This window comes from Triticum dicoccoides, chromosome 3B (genome assembly GCF_002162155.2).
Source record: "Triticum dicoccoides isolate Atlit2015 ecotype Zavitan chromosome 3B, WEW_v2.0, whole genome shotgun sequence".
NCBI classification, from domain to species: Eukaryota; Viridiplantae; Streptophyta; class Magnoliopsida; order Poales; family Poaceae; genus Triticum; species Triticum dicoccoides.
The window spans coordinates 181,201,724-181,222,230 of NC_041385.1; positions in this window are offsets into that span (position 1 = coordinate 181,201,724).

The following is a 20,507-nucleotide window of genomic DNA, read 5'->3' on the forward strand; positions in this document are numbered from 1 at the left end:
TCAAACATTGCTGCTACTCCATGCTCAGGCACAACATTCTCACACTGAAACTGAAACCCTTGATCATACAGACGTTTCGGGCGCTCTTCTTCTATGATCATATTATGCATGATCACACAAGCAGTCATCACCTCCCACCGTTTCTGCGTGCTCCAGGTATTAGTAGGATACCGAACGATGCCCCATCGAAATTGCAAAACACCAAAGGCACACTCGACATCCTTCCTAGCACTCTCTTGCTCTTGGGAAAATCCTTTCCTCTTCTCTCCGACAGGGTTGGGTATTGTCTTGACAATAGTGGTCCACTGAGGATGGATACCATCACCCAGATAGTATCCTTTGTCGTAGTTGTGGCCGTTGATAGTAAAGTTCACCGGTGGGTTGTTGCCTTCGGCAAGCCTAGAAAACACCGGTGAGCGCTGAAGCACGTTGATATCATTGTGTGATCCGGCCATGCCAAAGAAATTGTGCCAGATCCAGAGATCTTGAGACGCCACGGCCTCTAGTATGACAGTGCAAGCCCAGCCATGGCCCTTATATTGCCCTTGCCAAGCAGAAGGGCAGTTCTTCCACTCCCAATGCATGCAGTCTATGCTACCAAGAATCCCCGGAAAGCCCCTGCTGGCATTCATCGCCAACAAATGGGTTGTATCTTCAGCAGTCGGCTCTATCAAGTACTCAGGGCCAAACACAGCAATAACAGCCTTGCAGAACTTATATAGGGACTCTAGGCAAGTAGACTCGCTCATACGGACATACTCGTCAATGAGATCACCGGGCACTTCGTATGCAAGCATTCGGATGGCGGCAGTGCATTTCTGATAAAAGGAAAAACCAATCTTGCCAACGGCATCCTCTTTGCACTCGAAATAGTCATCATAGCCTACCACCCCCTCTCTAATATGGTTGAAAAGATGCCTACTCATACGGAAACGACGGTGGAATTTTTGATGTTTGAACAACGGGTTTGTTGTATCAAAGTAGTCCTTCCAAAGAAGGAAATGCCCGCTCTCTCGGTGGCAATTCAACGCCGGAAGGTGGCCCAGAATGGAGCCACGGAACAATGGCCGCCGACTGTTGAGGTGGTGATGGACCAACACGGCAGCCAATATCTCCTCATCATCAACAGACGATGAATCGCAAAGGAAATTGTGAAAAAAGAACTCGTCGGCGGAGTCCATTTTGTACCTTGGCAAACTGTCGAACAGCTTGCGAGCATCGACGAAGGAGACGTCCGGCGAAGGGAGTCGCGGCGCGCATGGACCAGCTAACTGCCCTGCCGGCGTCCAACGAGCTTGTCGGTGAGGATCTGGCCGGGCGGCGAGGTGGCTTCTTGGTTGGGGCGGCTGTGAGTGGGGGGCGCGGGGGTGGGAAGCAGTTGGCTCCCCAGCTGCAAGATGGCGGTGACGGGCGACGTGGGAGTGGGCGGCATTGCTGGGCGGATGTGGAGGCGCCAACAGCTGGCAGAGTCACCGACAAAAATGGGCGGCGGCGTCGGCGACGAAGGAGGCGGGCGAGGGTTGCTGTTGGATGGGGGGAGGCCAATGTGCGATAGACTAGTGGGCCCGGGGAAGGAGAAGGCGAGCGTGCGCTCGTCCGCTGCGTGTCCGCTCCGACACAAATCCGGCTAAAAACTGGACCGGGAATGGGTCGTCCGCGGACGAAAAGCGGACGCGCGTCCATTTGGGTCGGCGCTTTGGGCCGCCTTTTGTGTCCACACCGACCCAAACGGATGGCGGCGGACGAAGTGGGTCGCCCCGTTGGAGTTGCTCTAGGAGTCTTAAAATAGTTTGCTAAGCTTAATGCAAAAAAAAATGGAAAGGAAAAGTGTTTTTTTCTCACGAGCTCAAATGTCTTGGAGTGAATAGTAAAATTAAGAAATTGTCACTTTCTTAAAATAATTAAGTTTTATGTAAAACATTGACTAATTGTCTATATATATGTGGATTTTTGGTGAAGAAAAATCATTCTTAATGTTCTGAAAAAAATCAATGCTTTCGAAATAATCTTTTTGGGTCATCGATTTTGTTTTTCAGCCCAGATCACTTAGGAATGTTTTTCTTCATGAAAATGCTTAAGCGCATAGACAAATTGTCAATGTTTGTTGCAAAAAAATCAGATATTTAAAAAATAAATATTATATTTTCAATTTATTATTCATGACGGAGTATTTGAGCTCATTAGCCAAAACTCCATGTACGTTGTCAAGACACTTCCAAAGCAACTAATTGTCGCAGCCTAAGTCGATAAATCTTGAGATTGACGAAATCGTCGCAGGGGCTTCGTAGTTGACGGGCACACCATACAACTGAACGGATATCGTTGAAAACCCTGAAACAAATCTAGAAAAATGCAAGCATCCGTGTCAAATCCAAGGCTTGAACCCGAGTGGACAGGTTCCACTAAAGGGGCCTAACCATATGAGTTATGTTAGTTTGCAATGCATTGGCTCTTAATGAGTCATTTTAAGTGCAGATTCTTTTGACGATAAAGGGTCCCCCCAACTTTATAGATAAAGCACCATCCGATAGAGCCAGCTTGCTGGGGCCGCAACACAAAAAAGCCCAAAGAAAAAAGAGAGAAAGAGAAAGAGAAACAAATGCCAACAACAGCAGATCAACGAAACGAAGATGGTCGGCAACCGCTGCACCCTCCGGAGAAGTACCACCACGCACCCAACACTCCGAAGTGCCGCATACCAAGCAACACCTTCAAGAAGGAGGCGACGACGATGCCGCTGTTGCCCGAACTAGTACTAGGGTTTCCCCCGGTACGCGGGGGCAGTGGGGAGGGTGTGCCTGTCGCTCTTCAGGAAGGTTTGGCGGCACCCACAGGCATCTCCACATCGGGGACGGACGAGCCGCTAGGGATTTCTCCCGACCCAAACCCCCACTACCACCAGACGATCCATAGTGCACCGCCCAGCATGCCGCCCACCAACATGTGCCACCACGGTCGCTGGTCCAACTTCGCCATCTCCCTGAGGCAACCGACATGAGACCTGGAGGATGGGAGAAGAGATAGTGGGCTTGGGGGCATCCGCAACATAGCCAACGTGAGGGGACATCCACCACCGCTGATGCGAAGCCGACCGAACGCGCTGACAAGGGGCCTAACAGGCGCCGACGCCCGGTCGGACCCAAAAGGGTCCGGACAGCCCCTATCATCGCGCTGCAGCTCGCCGATCGACGAAGCTGCCACCGCCCGCGGACCACCGCTTTCTCGCCACCAACACCAGGGAGCAGCATCGCCACGCACCGAGCCGTCGTCCCGCCCTAGCCCAGATGGAGCTCGAAAGGGCCCAGATCTGGGCCACGTGGGCGCCGCTGGCCACCAGCACCGCCATGCCGCGCCGCGACCAACGGCCGCGCCGCTGCACCGAGGACCCCGAAGCCAACGGGAAACCCGCCGCCATCGGGAGGCCCCCATGCCTCCCCATGCGCGCGGGGGGAAAGATTTTTGATTGTCCCATGCTATTATATTATCTGTTTTGGATGTTTAATGGGCATTTATATGCTATTTTATATTATTTTTGGGACTAACCTATTAACCGAGGGCCTAATGCCAGTTTTTGTTTTTTTTGTCTTTAGAGTTTTGCAGAGAAGGAATACCAAACGGAGTCCAAACGGAATGAAACCTTCGTGATGATCTTTCTTGGACCGAAAGAAAACCATAAGACTTGGAGATGGAGTCGGAGAGGCAACGAGGAAGCCACGAGGCAGGAGGGCACGCCCCCCACCCTCATGGCTCCCTTGACCTAGTTCCTTCGCCTATATATACTCTTATACCCTGAAAACATCCGAGGGAGCCATGAAACCACTTTTCCACCGCCGCAACCTTCTGTACCCATGAGATCCCATCTAGGGACCTTTTCCGGCGTCCTGCTGGAGGGGGATTCAATCACGAAGGGCTTCTACATCAACACCATTACCTCTCCGATAAAGCGTGAGTAGTTTACCATAGACCTTCAGGTCCATAGTTATTAGCTAGATGACTTCTTCTCTCTCTTTGATTCTCAATACCATGATCTCCTCGATGTTCTTGGAGATCTATTCGATGTAATATTCTTTTGCGGTGTGTTTGCCGAGATCCGATGAATTGTGGATTTATGATCAAGATTGTCTATGAATATTATTTGGTTCTTCTCTGAATTCTTATGTGCATGATTTGATATCTTTGCAAGTCTCTTTGAATTATCGATTTATTTTGGCCTACTAGATTGATCTTTCTTGCAATGGGAGAAGTGCTTAGCTTTGGGTTCAATCCTGCGGTGTCCTTTCCTAGTGACAGTAGGGGCAGCAAGGCACGTATTGTATTGTTGCCATCAAGGATAACAAGATGGGGTTTTCATCATATTGCTTGAGTTAATTCCTCTACATCATGTCATCTTGCTTAATGCGTTACTCCGTTCTTTCTGAACTTAATACTCTAGATGCATGCTGGATAGCGGTCGATGTGTAGAGTAATAGTGGTAGATGCACGCAGGAGTCGGTCTACTTGACACGGACGTGATGCCTATGTTCATGATCATTGCCTTATATGTCATTATAACTATGCGCTCTTCTATCAATTGCTCGTCAGTAATTTGTTTACCCACCATAATATTTGTTATCTTGAGAGAAGCCACTAGTGAAACCTATGGCCCTCGGGTCTCTTTTCCATTATATTGAATCTTGTTTACATCTTGCTAGTTTTCGATCTACTATTTTGCAATATTTACTCTCCAATCTATAAACCAAAAATACCAAAAATATTTACTTTACTGTTTATCTATCTCTATCAGATCTCACTTTTGCAAGTGACCGTGAAGGGTTGACAACCCCTTTATCGCGTTGGGTGCAAGTTGTTGATTGTTTGTGCAGGTATTCGGTGATTTCTGTGTTGTCTCCTACTGGATCGATACCTTGGTTCTCAAAACTGAGGGAAATACTTACGCTACTTTGCTGCATCACCCTTTCCTCTTCAAGGGAAGACCAACGCAAGCACAAGAGGTAGCAAGAAGGATTTTTGGTGCCGTAGCCGGGGAGATCTACGCCAAGTCAAGCCATACCAAGTACCCATCATAAACTATTCTCCCTTGCATTACATTATTCGCCATTCGCCTCTCGTTTTACTCTCCCCCACTTCTAAAACGATTTTCGAAAACCTTTGGCTTTTCTTCGCCCCTCTTCCGTTTGTCTCTTTTTTCTTGCTTCTTGTGTGTTCATGTGTTAGATCGCTTGACTCGCCTTCATGGCTAGTCCTCCTATCGTTGCCAGTACTCCCGATAATGAAGTTCTCAATTTTAAAAGAAGGGAGGGAGGAAATCTAAAAGATGCTTGGTATAAAATTTGCAATGCTCAAAATAGATCCACTAGAAAGCAATCCACTTCCGTTCTTCTCCGCAATTTTTATGTAGGCATTACTCCTTGGAATAGATATGTTCTTGACACCATTACTGGAGGGAATATCTTGGGAAGCCATACTTTTGATTCTTATAATGCCATGATAGATATGTTAGGCCCACCACCTCTTTTGGTTAATGGAACTATTTTAACCTTGGAACATGTGATGCAAAGACTTGATATTATTGAGAATAAAATTGCTACTATAGAGTTAATCAAAAATTTGGATAAAAGGATTCATAATCAAATTACTCATTATGGATCTAAGGTAGGAGTTATGCTGAAGAATCTTAGAGAAAAGGAACCTGTTAATGAAAGGATAGATCAAGATTCTACTAGAATTGATAAAAACTAGAAGATATTATTACTAATTTGGGTTCCACTTTTTCTGCTGTTAAAAATACCTCAAATCTTCCTCCTGCCAAAGTTGCCAAGTTTATCTATGTTCCTAAGAATAAGGGTGAATCTTCTAGTAAGGAAAATGAAGATCTCAAATCTATAAGTGTTCCCCCCAACCTTTTCGATATTATTAAGGAATCTTTGGCACGAATGAAATTCTCGATTTCTTGCCTAGGAGTTTAATTATTGATAAAAGCAAAGAATCTCCTAAAGAGTATACGTGTTCAATTGAAGAATTGCATACCAAAGATGGCAATACCTCGATCTATTCGTGTTTTTATGCCTAGCTAGGGGCGTTAAACGATAGCGCTTGTTGGGAGACAACCCAATTTTATTTTTGTTCTTTACTTTGTGCTCCTGTTTAGTAATAAATAATATATATATATATATAGCCTCTTGTTAGATGTGGTATTAAGTTTTAGTTAGTGTTTTTGCCAAGTAGAACCTTTGGGAAGACTTGGGTGAAAGTTAATTTGATCTTGCTGAAAAACAGAAACTTTTGCGCTCACGAGATTAGTTTTCATTTTTAACAGAAGAGTGATTTTAAGTTGATTCTTTTTGCAGAAGATTAATAGACAAATTCCTCACGTCCACCAGTTTATTTCAGAAATTTGGAGTGACAGAAGTATTCGAGAGTTACAGATTACTACAGACTGTTCTGTTTTTGACAGATTCTGTTTTTCACGTGTTGTTTGCTTATTTTCATGAATCTATGAGTAGTATCGGGGGTATGAACCATGGAGAAGTTGGAATACACTAGATTCTACACCAATATACATAAAGAATGAGTTTCCAACATTACCTTAAAGTGATGATTTATTTTCTTATACTAACGGAGCTCATGAGATTTTCTGTTGAGTTTTGTGTTGTGAAGTTTTCAAGTTTTGGGTAAGGATTTGATGGACTATGGAATAAGGAGTGGCAATAGCCTAAGCTTGGGGATGCCCATGGCACTGCAAGATAAAATTCAAGGACAACCAAAAGCCTAAGCTTGGGGAAGCCCCGGAAGGCATCCCTTCTTTCATCTTCTTCTATCGGTAACTTTACTTGAGGCTATATTTTTATTCACCACATGATATGTGTTTTTCTTGGAGCGTCTTGTATGATTTGATTCTTTGCTTTTTATTTTACCACATTCATCCTTTCTGTACACACCTTTTGGCAGAGACATGCATGAATCGTGATTTATTAGAATACTCTATGTGCTTCACTTATATCTTTTGAGCTAGACAATATTGCTCTAGTGCTTCACTTATATCTTTTTAGAGCATGGTGGTTGTTTTATTTTATAGAAATTGTTGAAATCTCATGCTTCACTTATATTATTTTGAGAGTCTTTTAGAACAGCATGGTAATTTGCGTAGGTTATAAAATTAGTCCTAATATGATAGGCATCCAAGATGGATATAATAAAAACTTTCAAATGAAGTGCATTGAATACTATGAGAAGTTTGATTCTTTATGATTGTTTTGAGATATGAAGATGGTGATACTAGAGTCATGCTAGTAGAGTAGTTGTGAATTTGACAGATACTTGTGTTAAAGTTTGTGATTCCCGTAGCATGCACGTATGGTGAACCGTTATGTGATGAAGTTGGAGCATTATCTATTTATTGATTGTCTTCCTTATGAGTTGCGGTCGGGGACAAGCGATGGTCTTTTCCTACCAATCTATACCCCTAGGAGCATGCGCGTAGTACTTTGTTTTGATGACTAATAGATTTTTGCAATAAGTGTTTGTGTCAAAACCGGCGGATCTCGGGTAGGGGGTCCCGATCTGTTCGTCAAGGATGATGGTAACAGGAAGCAAGGGACACAGATATTTACCCAGGTTCGGGCCCTCTCGAAGGAGGTAAAACCCTACTTCCTACTCGATTAATATTGATGATATGGGTAGTACAAGAGTAGATCTACCACGAGATCGTAGAGGCTAAACCCTAAGAGCTAGCCTATGATAGTATGATTGTAATTGTGATCCGCCTTCTAAGGACCAACCTCTCCAGTTTATATAGACACCGGAGAGGGCTAGGGTTTACATGGAGTCAGTTACAAGGAAGGAAACACAATATCCGGATCGCCAAGCTTGCCTTCCACACCAAGGAGAGTCCCATCTGGACATGGGCCGAAGTCTTGAGTCTTGTACCTTCACGCTTCAATAGTCCGGACGTTGCACACAGTCCGGCTGTCCGGATACCCACTAATCCAGGACTCCCTTAGTAGCCCCTGAACCAGGCTTCAATGACGATGAGTCTGGCGCATAGTCTTGTCTTCGGCATTGCAAGGCGGGTTCCTTCTCCGAATACTCCAAAGTAATTATCGAACACGTAGGCCGTGTCCGGATCTGCAAGATGATCTTCATATGCCGCCGTGGAGAGAATAATATTTCACGAACGCAATATGCTGACAAATTTTAGACAACGTGACATGTCATCATGGTCGGATCATTTATTCAAACCATTTTCCCACGACCAGCCACAGCTGATATTGCAAGGAGGTTTCCCTGTCACATCTTGTCAAAGCAGAGATCGTGTCCCCTTACACGGGATTCTCATCAACAAGGGTATAGGTAATCTAATCGCGCCGCTGATTGCGGTGAGTGGGAGGCAGACGGGTTCCACCAGGCAAGTGGGGAAGCGCAAAAAGCAATCACTGCCCCTATAAAGAGGCTAGGTCCCTTTTTCTTCACCCACGCCTTCTCCTTCCGTTAGCTCATTCCCCTCTGTTCGAGCCCTAACATACAAGTACCCTTCTTTTCCGTCGAAGAGAGGCTTTCCAAAGATGTCAGGATCCGGAGCAGGAGGCAGATGGATGGCCTCGACTGTCCAGGAGAAGGACATCAAGAAGCTCCGAGAAGCCGGGTATCTGGCCCAGAAGATTGGCCACCGTCTCCCACCGGCGGGACAGGTCGTTCCCACTCCGGAACCTCACGAGAGAGTCGTGTTCCTTCCCCATTTTGTCCGCAGGCTCGGGTTTCCCCTTCACCACTTTGTTCATGGAGTCATGTGTTACTAAGGGATTGATTTTCATGATCTTTCCCCCCAACTCCTTCCTCAATATCTCGACGTTAATCGTCATGTGCGAGGCTTTTCTCCGGATCCCGCCTCACTTCGGCCTGTGGCTGAAGATCTTTAATGTGAAACCCAAGGTGGTGAGTGGCGAACACGCCGAATGCGGCGGCGCCATGATAAGAAAGATGCCTAAGGCCGCTTGGCCGAAGGGCACTTTCAACGACTCTGTCAAGGAGTGGCAGCAGCAGTGGTTCTACATCACCGAACCATGCGGCAAAAAGTGGGCGGAAGTTCCAGAGTTCAGATCCGGAGCTCCACTGCGGCTCACGTCCAGGCCCAAGAAGAGCCCGAACTGGTCCTCGTCCGATGAGATGTCACTGCTCCACACGCGCGTTCAGAGTGTGGTTGACAGAGACGTCAAACTCGTCGACGTAGTCCAGGTGATGCTAGTTCGCCTGGTTCTCCCTTGTCAGCACCGAGCTTGCACTCTGTGGGAGTTCGACCAAACCGAGCACCAAACCCTTCAAGAGCTTTATGATTCCTCCCACAAGGATATCTAGAAGGTGCTCTTCAAGTCCGGCAAATCGTGGCCGGGCTCCACCGAGGACCGTGGGTATCAATTATCCCATTCTGCCAGCCCGGTAAGTTACAACTACGCTCTGTACATCCATGCCTCAATTGGCGTGTCATGAGGGAGACATTTTAATTGTGTTTCATTGTGACCTCAGGGATGGATAAATAAGGTGGAGCAGATACATTGTCTAGCCCCACTGCCGGAGGAACCGGCCGGACCTCTTCTGACGAAGATGCTGGTCCCCGCGCCTTACGAGGCGCCAAAGAAAGAGGCCTCCAAGAAGGTCAAAAAGACCCATAGTGGCCTTCGCCGTCGCGAGGCTTCGGACGCCAAATCCGAAGATTCCGGCAACGATCCTTCTTCTGAAGACGAAGAGGAGGAAGTAGAGGAGGGTGAGCCTCACTCTGATGGCGGGAGGAAAAGGACGGCCTCCAGATCTCTAGAGGCCGGATAGCCCAAGAGGGGGAAAGGTTCCCTCCCAGAGGCATCCACCACGGCTGCCGATAGCAGCCTAGAGTGGGATCCCAGGGCCCAGCCCCTGGAGAAGTAGTAAGTATCTGAACACGCATATGCGTCCGGGATTGTTTTTGGGTATAGTAGCTTTAACTGTTGCCACATTTTGCACAGTCCGGCGAGGTCTCGCGTCGGCCGGTCCTCATCGGAGGATTCGCTGGGCTCAGACGCCTTGGCGAGCGAGACGCCTCCGCAGGCCCCTTCCCCAAGGTCCGGGCGCGACACCGAGGTGTCATCTCGACAGGACCCGAACCAGGGAGGACATATCCCTGGAGCCGGACACGCGGGGACGGATACGGCCCCCGGGACCTCTAAGGTTCCGGAAATCGAGCAAACAGCCACCTTCGATGGTGGGAGGCCTGCCTACCCTGCCGGCATCCTTTGTTCGAGCAGAGCTGCCTGGCGGTCTATCGATAGCGTTGAAGAACGCGTCTATTGTAGATGAGCATCGGACCCTCATGGGCGCGGTGATTGAGAAGATTCAGTCTGCCGAGAGCAGGCTGAATGAGTCCTGCTTTGGCCTTATAAAGTCCTTTGAGGTATGTTTCCTAAGAAACCTTTGAGGGATTGTCATAATATGAGTAGTAGCCCCTGATGCACTGCCGACGGAGGAGACGGAGCCGGGCAGGGGATCAAATCCTCTGTTTTCGCAAGAGCCTATGTGAATGATGTATACCCCTTTGTGTAAAAATAGGCGTCTGCAGAGAGGACGGCCGCTTACAATGCGGAAGTGTCCGAACTGAAGCAGAGCCTTGCACGGGCCGAGGAAGAACTTGGCCGCGTGAAAAAGCAATTGGAAGACAAGCAAGGTATGTTGAAAACATGTGTCTTGTAGTTTGCTCGAATGAATAGTTGTGCTCAGTGAAAAGTATTTCTGTTGTATGCTCTAGGAGCGGGTGCCGAATACGAGGCCCTATAGAAGGCTGTGGCCGATGCCAACAAGAAGGCTGCCGCCGAGCAGGCGCTTCGTGAAAAACACAAGGCCAGGGTTATCGCAGCTGAGCGAGAGCTCCAGGAAGCTGTGAAGAAAAGCGAGGGCTTGGAGCAGAGTCGAGTAGGAAAAGAATCCCAACTCGCCCAAGCTCTTGAGGCTGCGGAAGGTGCTCGTGAAGAAGCCCGAGGTGCTGCGCGGGACATTCAGGAGGCCCGGAAAGTTGCGGCTGGTAAGGCCTTCTGTATTCTTAGCCCTTTGTACATGATAATGGGAAGAATCCTAAGCGGCAAGCTGAATTCTTATTTTTCTAGAGGCTTTTGCGGATCTTCCTCGTAGCATATCAGATGCCGCCCTATTCTACCGAACCGAAGAGAAGAAGTCTGCGGGGAGGGATTTCTGGTCGCAGTATTTGGCGCCGAACTATCCGGTGCCTTTTATCGATCAGCTGAAACAGTTGGTTGAATTGCACCAGCCGGCCGAACTAGCCATGAAGGACTTAGTTGTCCGGCTGTGGCCTACGGAGCCAATTCCAAGCAGTTACTTTAGACTCGTCAAGTGGATTGTGGGCGCCTGTCCTCGGCTTGATGCTATCAAGCGATCAGTCTGTATAGAAGGTGCGCGCATGGCGTTTTCCCGTGCAAAAAGTGCATTGGGGGAAGCTTGATGCAGAGAAGCTGATGACTGAGGGGCCGCCGGAGGGTAAGGAGCACCGCAAGCCCGAGCTGTACCATGAAGGTGTACTGAAAGGGGCCCGCCTTGCGGCGGATAAGTGTGCTAAAGACATTATATTTCCCTGAGGGCATTCATGCTGCTTATTGTAATATGGGATAATGGCATTTTCATTATATTGCCTGTTTTGCTTGAACATATGTTCTTCCTGTGCGGCTGTTTATTGTATGCAAATCTGAGAGTTGGCCAGTCACCGGCTTCTGCCCCCTCGTAAAAAGAATACGGGGGTGTTCGAGATATATCTGAACGCTCTTTATCCCATAGTTGGGTCCTTTTAAGGAGGTGTTTCTCTCCGCGAACCAGGCAATCGGACTATAAGGCTTTATTACTCTCACTTAGCCATAGGAATTCGAGTATGGTCAACGCAGCCCCTAGTGTTCGGAAGGCCGAACTAGGGGCTCTATTGGCGCCTGATCAGAAGACCGATCCGTCGCACTCTGCATTTATAATGGCCTTGTGCGGAATAAATCTTTAAGGATTTTACAACCTCTCGAACAGCTGACCAACTCTCGCTTTATCATGACGGTCGGTTTTCAGCTTTCTCTACTGATGTGCTCGTCCGACTGAACCGGGACACAGTCGCAGTAGTTCTCCCAGCGCTACCTTAGCCGACGGAACGGAACGGAAGGTACCAAAACATGGGAGCCGGGCAAACCCAACCAATGACCCAAGACATGATTCAGAGCTGATGCATATAGTGCTATAAGATCGGGGTGCCGAGCGACCGAAAAGGTGGTTGGACTTTATTGCCGTACCGAGAAGCCCCTGGTGTAACCGGGCGAACGCGGAGCGTGGCTGTCATTTTTGGCAAAGAGGCGTCGGCGATAAACGACGGCCGGTAAGTGTTATTTAAGTCTACGCATAGTAGTAGGATGATATGTCTATGCATATTAGTATGATGTATGAAAAGAGGTGTTATTTGGCGGAACCTGTGGTGGCCGGACTGGAGGGGGTTGTGAGTGGATCAGGAGTGAATCCGAACTGCCTTCTACCTGCATGTTCCTGCCATTGTGTGTCCGGGCTGATTCCGCGCCGCCAATCCTGTTCTGCGTCAATCGTTAGTTTGTAAAGGCTAATACTTGAAGGCAGCTGGGCGTCCTTTTGTGGTTGGTCTAAGGGTCCCTGATCGGTCCCCGGTAGGCCCAGTCGTTATACCGTGAGGTAGCACGGACTCCTCAATGGGTGTCCGGATAGTTGGCCTGAGTGATTTACCACGTGGAATCTAGTCCACGTGGTTTATCGCGTTGGCATACGGGAAACTACCGCATGGTGGGAAGGTGCCGAAGATTTATGGTTTGGCGTAGCATTTTTTGGGTGGTCCGAAGACAACCGTTAGAGTGGTGGGCCAATACAACTTGGCCCTTGTGCCTTACATCTTTTAGGAGATGTTATTTGTCGCTTCATACCTGTGTGGTCTTTGTGTGTTATGGAGCCCCCGGACTGCTAGGTCTAGAGGTACTGCAATTGACTTGCTGTGGTTGATATGATCATGGGCGATCAGCCGTACTTTTATGCCCTAGGGGGGGTTCTTGACGAGACACCTCCCCTTATTGCTTCCGGCGCACGACCAGATGCTTTGTTTTGAGGATCCGGCATTGTCTATTGGTATGCTTTGCTGTCCTTCTAGGAGTACCGTGAATTTCACACGGTTGATCGAGTGTGTGGCTTTGTCCGAGTAGGCTTGAGCTATTCTTTGTCCGTTTACTGGGCTGAGAGTTGCTGGGATTGGCGCCAGTTTCCCTGTCTTGACGTTTATGACCATTGTGCCGAGGCTTGATGATGCCTCTTCGTGTATGCTTCTTACTGTCTTGGACCGTAGTGATGTGTGGACATCTGGGTGTGTGCCTGTGGTTTTCCTGCTTGAGTTGAGGTAGCCAGTTGTGCCGGGTATGTCCTTTGTTAGGGTGGTCGAGTCCATACTTTCCGGTGGCCAGGATCTTGGTCCACCTGTCCACTAGCAGATATTGGTCAGCTTTGAGCTGCTCTTGCTTCCTTTGCAGGCTCCTTGCCATGGCCATGAGCCATCGCTTGAAGCGAACCTGTTCCACTAGATCTTTAGGCACGCGGAACTCATCATTGCCGAGGCTTTCCTCATCTTCGGAGGGGGGTGTGCAGTTGTCCCTCTCCAGGTATCCCACCGTGGCCGGTCCGGCCTGCTTGAAGGTAGGCTGATCGGGGTTGTATTCCTCTTCGGCGCCATCCGGATTGCTTTCATCTTCGGGGCCGGTGTTGATGTGGCGGGGTTTGGAGCAGCATCGAAGATGCCCATGCTTTTCTTTTCCTCCTGAGGGGTTGTCCTCCATTGCCTCGTCGCCATTGGCTTCTTTTGGAGTGTCCAGCGTGTATATATCGTGTGAGGAGGTGGCCATCCACCGCCCTGTGAGCGGTGGCTCCTGTAATTCTCCTGCATCGTCGTCCATACCATCGATGTCTTCGGAGTCGAAGTCAAGCACGTCGGTTAAATCATCAACCGTGGCAATGAAGTGGGTGGTGCGTGGGTAACGAATTTCTTCGTCGCCTGCTTCCCACTCAAGCCGGACATAGTTCGTCCCGGAATCCTCTGTCAAAGAGAGAGTTTTTAATGAATTCAGCATGTCGCCCAAGGGCGAGTGCTGGAAGATATCTGCAGCGGTGAATTCCATTACCGGAGCCCAACCAGGCTCGGCCGGCTCGGGAGCGCGCCGGCAGGAACCAACATCCGGATTCGAATCCGGGGTCCGAAGTCACAGGCCACCACCGAGGTGAGACCCGTGTTCGGCTCCATCGCCGATGAGTGTGTGGCCTGCAGGGCGAGGTCCACCCCTCCGTCCTTAGGCAACGCGACTTGCTCCAGGTTTAGATCATGAGCTTTGCCCGACAGCAGGTTCAAGCCATGCTCGTCGTGACTGTTCGGTGATCCTGGAGCAGGCCCAAATCCGTTGAAGATCAAGTCTTTGCAAATATCTGTTGTGTAGTTCAAGTTTCCGAACCTAACCTGGTGGCCGGGGGTGTAGCCATCGATCTGCTCCAGATGGCCAAGCGAATTGGCCCGCAGTGCGAAGCCGCCGAACACAAAGATCTGTCTAGGGAGAAAAGTCTCCCCCTGGACCGTGTTGTTGACGATTGAAGGCGCCATCGAGCCCCTGTAGCAATGACATAGAGGAACTCTCAATGAAAGCACCAATGTCGGTGTCAAAACTGGCGGATCTCGGGTAGGGGGTCCCGATCTGTGCGTCAATGCTGATGGTAACAGGAAGCAAGGGACACATATGTTTACCCAGGTTCGGGTCCTCTCGATGGAGGTAAAACCCTACTTCCTGCTTAATTAATATTGATGATATGGGTAGTACAAGAGTAGATCTACCACGAGATCGTAGAGGCTAAACCCTAAGAGCTAGCCTATGATGGTATGATTGTAATTGTGATCGGCCTTCTAAGGACCAACCTCTCCGGTATATATAGACACCGGAGAGGGCTAGGGTTTACATGGAGTCGGTTACAAGGAAGGAAACACAATATCCGGATTGCCAAGCTTGCCTTCCACGCCAAGGAGAGTCCCATCCGGACACGGGCCGAAGTCTTGAGTCTTGTACCTTCACGCTTCAATAGTCCGGACGTTGCACACAGTCCGGCTGTCCGGATACCCCCTAATCCAGGACTCCCTCAATAAGCATGTGAGTTATTTATGACTTATGTTGAGTCCATGGATTATACACACTCTCACCCTTCCACCATTGCTAGCCTCTCTTGTGTCGTGCAATTTTCACCGATACCATACACCCACCATATACCTTCCTCAAAACAGCCACCATACCTACCTATTATGGCATTTCCATAGCCATTCCGAGATATATTGCCATGCAACTTTCCACCATTCCGTTTATTATGACATGCTCCGTGATTGTCATATTGCTTTGCATGATCATGTAGTTGACATCGTATTTGTGGCGAAGCCACCATTCATTTTTTTTCATACATGTCACTCTTGAATCATTGCACATCCCGGTACACCGCCGGAGGGATTCACATAGTCATATTTTGTTCTAAGTATTGAGTTGTAATTCTTGAGTTGTAAGTAAATAAAAGTGTGATGATCTGCATTATTAGAGCATTGTCCCATGTGAGGAAAGGGTGATGGAGACTATGATTCCCCCACAAGTCGGGATGAGACTCCGGATGAAAAATAAAAAATATATAAAAGTCCATAAGAAAAGAGATGGCCCAAATAAAAAAATGAGAGAAAAAGAGAGAAGGGGCAATGTTACTATCCATTTTCCACACTTGTGCTTCAAAGTAGCACCATGATCTTCATGATAGAGAGTCTCCTATCACTACGGGAATCAGCTACTTTGCCATCAGCCATGGCGGACGGCAAAGGCATGGATGGCAGACAGCAAAGGCCTTTGCCGTCCGCCGCAGACGGCAAAAGTGGACGACAAAGTACGGGACGGCTAAGAGCTACGTTGCCGTCTGTTTCGGGCGGCTGACGGCAAAGGGGCCTTTGCCATCAGCAGCGGACGGCAACGAATGCAGGCGGCAATAAATGCGCTGTTACTCCGTTAGGTGGTTAACGGCAAGCCTTTGCCGTCGGCCGCTGACGGCAAACTTCGGAACCTTTGCCGTCCGCTGCTGTAGGCAAAGTTTTTTCTCTTTGCCGTCAGCCACTGTAGGCAAACTGACCAAATTGGTCAGCCTCCCAGGAAGCACAGTTGCCTGCCACGTGGCCTCTTTGCCGTCCGCTGCTGATGGCAAAGAGCCCTTTGCCATCAGTGGCAGACGGGAAAGAGCCTGCATATTGGCTTTTTTTCCTGTTTTTTTTAAATCCAACAATTTTCACAGCAAATATATATGACATATATAGATATATTTCACAGGGCTATTTGACAACACATAAGTTTCATCGTACATATATATATAGTTCCATCCACTCATACATAGCAAGTTGCACATAACATAAGTTGCAACCATTAGGAAGTTGCACATACATATTACAATGCAAAGTTTCATCAAGATAGCAAGTTCCATTGTAGCAAGCTAGAAGAATACTAGAAGAGAATGAAGTAAAAAACAAGCACTCCATCATAGCAAGCTAGCTTCCGAGAAGTGAATGAAATCTGCAAAATGGCAAATAAGAAAGTTAGGAAAAGGTGACTAGAAGAAGAAGACTAGAAGAAGAAGCACGCCATCGTTTGTGAGGTAACTTAGGTGAAATGGATCGTGTATGAGCTAACTTAGGTAAAATGCATCATTTTAGAGCTAACGTAGGTAAAATGGATCGTTTATGAGCTAACTAAGCTAATTATGCCATTTTTTACATAAGTAAGGTAAGTACATGTCATTATTGAGCAAACCTAGTTAACTAAGCATATTATAACTAACTTAGGTCATTTTGGAGGAAACAAAGCTAAGTATAGATCGTTTTAGAGCTAACTTAGGTAAAATGGCTGGTTTTGGAGGTCAGTAAGCTTATTAAGTGATTTTGCAGGAAAAGAAGCTAACTCTAGGTCATTAAGATAAGCATATTGGATGAAATAAAGATAAGTCTAGGTCTTTATGCATTTGTTAAGCAAAAAACTAGAAAAACTTACCTTGATCATGGAGGTGTGGGAGCGGGCTGGCTCATGCCAGTAGCTGGAGAAGGATCGTGTGATGCTTGTTTGGAGTTACGCTGCACCAAAGATCATTTCCAATGTTTCGTTAGCATGATGACACTCAAATGTTAAGACTAGCAAGTAACATCCATTCAAATTAAACTCACCGTGGTCTCAGGAGCAATCTCTGGATCAATGGCTATGGAGCCACGGGACCTCCCGCCACTAGATATCATCACCTGCTCTGGATTGTAGGGAATCTGGCTCGGGTTAAACTCCTCCCCTTTCCTCGCCTTCCCCTTGACTTGCTTATAAGAAGCAGTGTGGCCCATGGCATACAGGTCGTACCCCTCTGGCACCTTATCCGTCTTATTGTAGCATGCCTGAAAGAGAGAAACAAAGTAAATTAGTAATTAAAGGGCACCTTATCCGTCTTATTAAACTCTGGCGCCAACTCTTCCATTTCTTCTAGCACGCCAGGCGATAGTTCTTTCGCACAAAGAACACGGAAGAAATAGCTAAGTTCTGCCAGTACTAGCCATTCATCCTCAGGGATGAAGCCACGCAACATCACCGGCATTACCCGCTCAATCCATATGTGCCAATCATGACTCTTGAGACCAAATATCTTCAATTTATCAAGACTCGCTCCCCTCTTTAGATTCGCTACATACCCATCGGGGAACATCAACTGCATTTTCACCCACAAGATAATTTCCCTCATAGCTGGCCTTCCAAGATTGAACCATGCCTTTGGCTTTGTCTAGTTCTGCTTTCCTTTCGGTTCTTTCATGTTTTGTAACGGCCTATCACATAGCGCCTCCAGATCGGCTCTAGCCTTAGTATTATCCTTTGACTTCTCATCTATGCCGAACAATGTACCAAAAAGTGCCTCGGCGATATTCTTCTCAGTGTGCATCACGTCAATGTTGTGTGGGCAAATGAGGTCTTTGAAGTAAGGCAGATCCCATAAGCATGTTTTGTGAGTCCAGACGTGCTCAGAATTATACCCCTTGAAGTACCCTAGACGCTCTGGATCTGGCTCGAGAGCATTTAACTGATCCAGGGTCTGTTGGCCTGTCAACGCAGGTGGTGCAGAGTTTTTTACAACTCTACCTCTGATGAAGTTCTTCTTGTCTTTCTTGAACTTATGGCGAGGATCCAGGAACTGTCTATGCATGTCGAAGCAAGAAAACTTGTGACCGGCTTGAAGCCAATGAAACTCAAGAGCTCCCTTGCATGTGGGGCACGGGAACCTTCCATGCACACACCAGCCAACGAATAGCGCATACGCCGACAAGTCATGCGTCGAGTACATGTACCAGAGACGCATTATGAAGTTTCGTTTGCTATAGGTGTCGTATGTCTTGAACCCATTATCCCAGGCTTCTTGCAATTCGTCCTTAAGCGGCTGCATGTACACATTCATATTTTCTCCCGGATAGTTGGGCCCTGGAATTATCAATGTCAGGAAAATGTTATTTCTTTGCATAATCTGTCCGGGGGGGAGATTGAGTGGAAAGACAAATATGGGCCAACAACTGTATTGGGCTGCCGTCATACCAAACACACTGAACCCATCGGTGTTGATGCCGACTCGAGGATGCCTCGGATCTGCCGCTTTGTCAGCATGTAATTCATCAAACTTTTTCCACGCAACACCATCCGATGTGTGTACCATCATCAGATTCCCATCTGCATCTAGTTCGGTTCTTTTGCCTGTTTTGTGCCATGTCATCTATCTGGCCGTCTCTTCGACCATGAAAAGACGTTGAAGTCTTGGTACGATTGGCATATACCGAAGAACACTAACAGGGATTTTGGTCTGTGTCTTCTCACCTATACCGTTGTCTACCGCAATATACCTGGAAGACTTGCAAACGGGACAATAGTTCAAGTCCGCATAGTCAAGCCTAAATAAGGCACATCCTTTCTCACAGGCATGTATCTTCTCATAGGGCATCTTCAGTGCACGGAGGATTTTGTCCGACTGGTACAGGTTTGTAGGCATTACATGGCCTTTGGGTAGAATGCATCCAAATACTATCAAAATTGTGTCATAGCATTCTCTGCCGAAGTTGAACTGAGCCTTCAAAGCCATTACTTGTGAGATGGCATCCAACTGACAAATCTCAGTGTTCTCGTGGAGCGGACGTTTTGAAGACTCCAACATTTCATTGAAGGCCTTTGCAGATTCCTCCATCTCCTCGTCCGAATCCCGAGCATCATCATAGTATTGCACCATGTTTTCCATCCCGGTACCATGCTCGTCGGTGCGACGATGATCCACCTCAGCTCGGTCACGTTGGGCAGACTCACCATGAAATTTCCACACCGTATAATCGGGCGTAAAACCATTCTTCTGCAGGTGTTTACCCATTTCAGCCTTTGTCCTCTTTTCCCAATTGCCACATCTGAAACAGGGGCACCAAGTTTTCCTCTGGCCATTTGCAAATGCGGCTTGGACAAACCCCATGGTTTTTGTGAACCATTCAGCGCTCCATTTGTTCTGACCAGTGTGACCGGTATACATCCACGCACGATCACTCATCTTGACTTTCAGAGCTACTGGACACACAACAATTATATATATAATTCACCATGTATATATTCATCAGTTGATCTACTTTGTCAATTTTATTACGTCCATGCAACCTACACTCTAATAGGTAATGATAGGTCCTAATCCCACCCGAGTATGTGTAGATTGACTTCATTTTCCCATGCTATGCTCTAGATCCGATGCAAAATTTTGGCAGCACCTCCCCGCTATTCTCCTGATACACGTCTCTGCAATAAACAGAGAGGATGTGTACCCGGAGAACAACAAGGGAGGCACTGACGAAATTGATGCGTTGGATCCGGAGCAAAGCACATGGGAAAACGAACCCAATCTACACATACTCGGGCTGTCCATGGATAGCGTTGGACAATTCGAAAGAATCAAGGTTATAAATATGCAAATGCATGCATATTTATAACTATGACGCTTTCGAATGGGAGACACATATTGGTTACGCATACTGATGATTCAAGACACATATATAACTAGCTATCAAGTTTCATCGGCACGAACACCGGAACAGAGCAAATAATTAATGGGGGAGGAGGACATGTCATTTGTGCTCACCCACGAAAGAAGGGGCAGAGGTCATCAAACGCACGGCGAGGTCGTCGAACACCAAACCTCGCAGCGGTGAAACAACTGCACATTTAAATCAACCCGATCAACACAATTATATATGATGTTTTTCATAACAAAATCGAAAAATATATGACCTAACTAATAATTCACAAATATAAGACCCTGTCGGCCTTGGGGGGTCGGGTGTCGGGGTGTCTGGGTGTTGTGCCGGGGTCGGGGTGCGGTGTCGGGGTCGGGGTGTCGGGGTCAGG